The sequence below is a fragment of the Triticum urartu genome, chromosome 4A, assembly GCF_056163025.1.
Source record: "Triticum urartu cultivar PI428250 chromosome 4A, HENAU_Tu73, whole genome shotgun sequence".
NCBI lineage: Eukaryota > Viridiplantae > Streptophyta > Magnoliopsida > Poales > Poaceae > Triticum > Triticum urartu.
Window position 1 is genome coordinate 86,555,521 of NC_141876.1, and position 6,098 is coordinate 86,561,618.

Genomic DNA, 6,098 nt, shown 5'->3' on the forward strand with positions numbered 1-6,098 from the left:
ATGTGTTTCCAGAGGTATTACCAGGCATGCCACCAGATCGAGGCATAGAATTCTTGATAGAGTTGTTGCCAGGCACCGGACAATATCAAAGAGACCATATTGGATGCCCGCAAATGATCCGGAGGAAATTAAGAAGCAGATTAAGGAGTTACTGGAGAAAGGTTGTATTCGACCAAGTTCATCACCTTGGGGATCCCCAGTGCTCTTAGTTGAGAAGAAGGATGGATCTTTGAGAATGGTTGTGGATTATCGGGCATTGAATGAAGTGATGATCAAGAACAAGTACCCACTACCGATGATCAATGATTTGTTTGACCAGGTGCAAGGAGCTAAAGTATTCTCCAAGATCGATCTTCGATCAGGGTACCACCAGTTGAAGATTCGGGAACATGATATACCTAAGACAACTTTTACCACAAGGTACGGACTATATGAATACACGATCATATCATTTGGATTGACTAATGCCCCTGCCTATTTTATGAGTATGATGAACAAGGTGTTCATGGAGTTTTTGGATAAGTTCGTTGTGGTGTTCATTGATGATATTCTGGTATACTCGAAGAATGTAGAGGAACACAAGGAACACTTGCGCTTAGTTCTCGAGAAGCTCATGGAACATCAGTTGTATGCCAAGTTTAGCAAGTGTGAGTTTTGGTTGAAGGAAGTTGATTTTCTTGGACATGTTATATCAGGAGAAGGTATAGCAGTAGACCCCACCAAGGTTCAGTCTGTCATCGAGTGGTTGGCACCCACCTCGGTTGGAGAGATCCGAAGTTTTCTTGGACTCGCAGGATATTATCGGAGATTCATTGAGAATTTTTCCAAGATTGTGAAACCCATGACAGAGTTGTTGAAGAAGGACACCAAGTTCAAATGGACCGAGAATTGTGAGGCCAGTTTTTAGGAGTTGAAGAAATGTTTGGTTACAGCCCCATTATTGATTCTTCTGGATATACGCAAGGATTTCCAAGTGTATTGCGACGCTTCTCGCTTGGGACTTGGAGGTGTACTTATGCAAGATGGAAGACTTGTTTCATATGCCTCACGGCAGCTTTGACCTCATGATTTGAATTATTCCACCCATGATTTGGAGTTAGCAGCCGTAGTGCATGTGCTCAAGACCTGGAGACATTTTTCTGATTGGAAACCGTTGTGATGTGTACACGGATCACAAGAGTTTGAAGTAAATTTTCACGCAGAAGGAGTTGAATCCTAGGCAAAGGAGATGGTTGGAGTTCATAAAGGATTATGATATGAAGTTGCATTATCATCTAGGAAAGGCCAATGTCGTAGCAGACGCTTTGAGCCGCAAAAGTTATGCAAATACCCTCGTAAGCGGAGGATTACCGCAGGAGTTAGTTGACGATCTTAAGGAACTACGTTTGGAGATAGTTCCAAGAGGTTTTGTTGCAGCAATGGAGGTTCAGTCTACATTATTGGGAAAGATTCGAGAAGCTCAGAAGGATGATAAGGAAATCGCTGAGATAAAGGAGAAGATGAGCAAAGGCAAATCCAAAGGTTTTCGTGAGGATGAACACGAGACTTTGTGGTTTGAGGATCGTGTATATGTGCCCAATAATGCGGAGATCAGGAAGTTAATACTTCAGGAAGCTCATGACTCGCCATACTCGATTCACCCCAGAAACACCAAGATGTATTTGGATTTGAAGGAGCGTTTCTGGTGGACAGGTATGAAGAAGGATATTGCCGAGTATGTGGCAGTATGTGATGTATGTCAGAGAGTGAAGGCAGAATATCAGAAGCCGGAATGATTGCTTTAGCCTATGCCGATACCCGAATGGAAGTGGGACAAGCTTGGCATGGATTTCATGACTGGATTACCAAGGACCCGATCGGGGTACGATTCTATCTGGGTAGTAGTTGATTGCTTGACCAAGGTAGCTCACTTTATCCCAGTCAAGGTTGTCAGAATCGCGATTTTATTGTACGATTCTACGACTTTACGATCCAAACCAACCCCTATGATTATACGATTTTAGTTCATAAAATCTACATTTCTACGATCCTGATAGTGAAGATTCTATGATTTGCGATCCTGCCATCGGAGCTCCGATCCGATTCAAAATCACGATTCTGACAACCTTGATCCCAGTGAAAACCACTTATACAAGCGCGAAGTTGGCCAAGATATATATGACCAGGATCGTATGTCTGCATGGAGTTCCAAGGACCATTGTATCAGATAGAGGAACACAGTTTACCTCAAAGTTTTGGAATCAGCTTCACCAGACTTTGGGTGCTAGACTAGAGTTCAGTATAGCCTTTCATTCGCAGACAGATGAACAGACTGAGAGAGTCAATCAGATTCTGGAGGACATGTTGAGAGCTTGTGCGCTAGATTATGAAACTAGTTGGGATGATAATTTACCTTACGCGGAGTTCTCATACAACAACCATTATCAGGCTAGTTTGAAAATGGCACCTTTTGAAGCTTTGTGAAGGAGGTGCAGGACACCATTGATATGTGATGAAGTCGGAGACCGTCAGTTGTTTGGATCTTTGATCAAAGAGTCTGAAGAGAAGGTTAAGTTGATACGAGATAGACTGAAGGTAGCTCAGTCTAGGCAGAAGAGTTATGCCGATACAAAACGCAAGGAGGTAGTTTATGAAATTGGAGACCGAGCATATCTCCGTGTGTCACCCCTGCGATGAGTTAAACCATTTGGAGTGAAGGGTAAGTTAGCCCCAAGATTTGTAGGGCCATATCGAGTTCTGGAACGTATGTGAGAGGTGGCCTACAAGTTGGAGTTATCCAAAGGATTGTCAGGAGTTCACGATGTGTTTCACGTTTCCCAATTGAAGAAGTGCCATGCTGAGATGGCCGATATTCCTTTAAGAGATACAGTGCCCCTGTAAGCAATTCAATTGGATAATGACCTAACTTACAAGGAGAAACCCATGAAGATTCTCGAGTTTGCCAGCCGGGTTACACGCAACAAGGTTATCAAGTTTTGCGAAGTTCAGTGGAGCCACCATACCGAGGATGAAGCCACCTGGGAGCGAGAAGAAGACCTACGGAAAGACCACCCGCATCTATTTTCTAGCCAACCCGAATCTTGAGGGCGAGATTCATCTTAAGGGGGGTAGATTTGTAACATCCCAATTTTCAATTTGGATATTATATATAGGTCATCATATGCATATCATATTTCATTTGCATTTTGTTCGGGATCCTAGAAATCCTAAGCAACTCGAGGACCCAAGGAAAGAGTTGGGGATTTCATTTATTTTCATATTTGAATTTTCTCAAATTTGAAAAGAGGATCAATTTGGTTTTAATATTTCTCTCTCTAAAATATTTCCAATATTAAAAATAAAAGAGAGAAGATAATATGACTTCTTCAAAAAGAGAGGAATATTGGAGGAGAAATTTTAAAATCAAATTTATATTTTGTTTGGATTTTATTAGCTATTTTATTTGAATTAGAAAAATATGCATTTTAAAAATTGCATTTTTAGACCAGAAAAATGTTCACTTTGTTCTAAATATTAGGTTTAGACGGTGAAAATTGTTTCTGGTATTTTTAGGATTTTTTATATTTTGTTCGGGCGGATTTTTTTAAAAAAAATCTTTTCCCGCCCGACTAGGCTGAAGCCCAGCCGAGCAGGCCGCGACCCACCTACGCGCCGCCTTCCTCCCGCGCGGGAAGACCGAGCCGCCGCCGCCTCCCGAGTTCGGCCAGGGCACGACTCCCGGCTGACCCGGCGCCCCCTCCCGCAAGGCGAAGCCGACCCCCTCGCCTTCATAAGCGCACGCCCCGCCGCCTCCTCCTCCCGTCCCGAGCCGCCGCAGCCACCACCGCCGAGCCGCACCACCGCCACCGTTGCCACTCGCCGCCGCTGCCCTGCTGTCGCCGCTGCTCTCCGCCGTCGCCGCCGCCCGCTACCGAAGCCCCGCGCCGCCGCCGCCGGAGCCGCCGCCGCGCCATTCGCCGGATCCCGCTACCGCCGCCCGCTGTTTTTTTAAAAGAACCGGTAAAGACCGAACCGTCACCTGGTTTTTTTGGGTTTTTCGTTAGATCGGTTTAGTTTTGTTTTTTTGAGTTTGCTAATTAGCGAGCGTTCGTTCGAACGTCTCTGTTAGCGAACGTATTCACTCGTTTGACCCTGATAGCGAACGTTCATTCGATAGCCTTTTCTTTTTATTTTATTTTCGGCCAGGGACCTATCAGCGATTATTTTTATCGCAAATTAGCCCCTGATCTTCAAACCTTCACAACTTTTTGCTCGCTCGTCCAAATCCAGTGAAACCAATGCCAATATCTTTGTCTCGAACCCCTCTTTCTAGATAACCAACTTAAACACGGTTTTGACAATTTAAAATGTTGTTGCAAGCAGATTTGAATTCGAACTTCTTTTGATCGTAGTTTGAGTTTTGTAGCTCCGATTTGGTTGTTTCTTTTTGCAAATCGAAGCTCTTCACTTGTACTTTCAATTTAGATATTTTCTCTTGAGTTTTACCCTTTCATCTATTGCTTTAGTGTTTATGTATGTTATTGTTTGTTTGCGATAGAGTTTCCGGAGTGCGAAGCGTGCTACTACGAGTCACTAGGGTTTTCAGATCATCAACAAGGCAAGTAACACTTTGATCATACCCCTTTATTACTCAGCTTTTGTGCATTAGTTTCAATCCTTAAACACTGCATGGTTAGGACCTGATTAACATGTGGGTGTTGGGAAGTAGATGTTGAGGTAGTACATATTGCCCTTTTCATTCAAACCTCGGGAGTTACTACGTTACGCTTATTATACTTTTTTATGCTATGCTTGTAGACGTGGTTTGGATTGAGTGATTCATGATAGTTGTGAGAATTATTATGAACTAAGGGTTTATTTAAGGTGGCTACTTTAACACACATCTAGTGGATTGGTTGAGGCACCCTGAAGTACCCAGTGGTTGTCTGGGCACCTGGAGCAATCCAGCGTTGTCCTGGGATATCCCAGATTACCCGTGTGATTATCCTATGCTTTGCCACCCAGGCTCAAAGGGATCATAAAATTATTCATGCTGGAAATTTTCGTGTGTAGCCACAAGCCATCATGGGCTCTGGCATAGTTGAGTAAGTTGCGGGAAACCTTTCCATGATGGGCTAGCAGATGTAGGGGATTGTAGGTGTACCGGCATATCTATCAGTTAAGGGGACCTCTTCGGAAAGACCGTGTCTCGGTCATCCGTTTCTCAAACACCATGCAGTGCGAGAAATACAATGGAGGAGATCGAGTCTTGTGGGGAAAAGTGCGCAAACCTCTGCAGAGTGTATAAACTAATCATGGTTAGTCATGTCCCCGGTTATGGACATCTTGAGTATCTGGTGCTTGAATTATTGATTTGATCTCTTCACTTTACTTAATTAAATTGTTGGATGATAACTACTTTAATTTGGGATTGAGTTGGAGGAACCTTCTCAATGTTTTCAACAAACTTTGTAGGTAAATAAAATATATTTTTTTGTTGTAGGGAAAAACTAGCTTTCTGCAAATGCTAAACATAGAGCCTCCACTAGCAGAATATGCATATAGATTATAGTTGTTACTTGTTCATTGTTTTATAGTGTTATCTTGTCAGCATATTTCATGTGCTGACCTACACAGGCTGCAACGTATTATGTTGCAGAGTTTTTAGACGAAGAGTAAGGTGCGGTAGGTCGTTGTCATGCACTCAACTATGCCGTTGGAGTTGATGGACTTATTTACCTCTGAAGCTTCTGCTGTTATCTTATTTAGATGGCCTTCAGCCATTTTATTGTAATAAGTTCATTTTAGAGACATTCGATGTAATAAGTGTGTAATTGAACTCTGTTATAAATCCCACAAATACTGTGTGTGTCAGCATTAACGATCCAGAGATGACACTTATACACAGAGATTTGATCGTCTAAGGTCGGATCGCTACATGTTATCAACAATTTTAGAAGGTGTGGTCATTCTTTTTATATGGCATTGTCATTTTTAGAAATTATGTGATAAGCTTTTACATTTTATGAATGCAGTTGGTAGCCGTTCAGTGCATTGATATGAGTGGCCTGAATGCACAGCGATGGTTTTGGAGCGAAATGGACGATGAAGATTTTAGT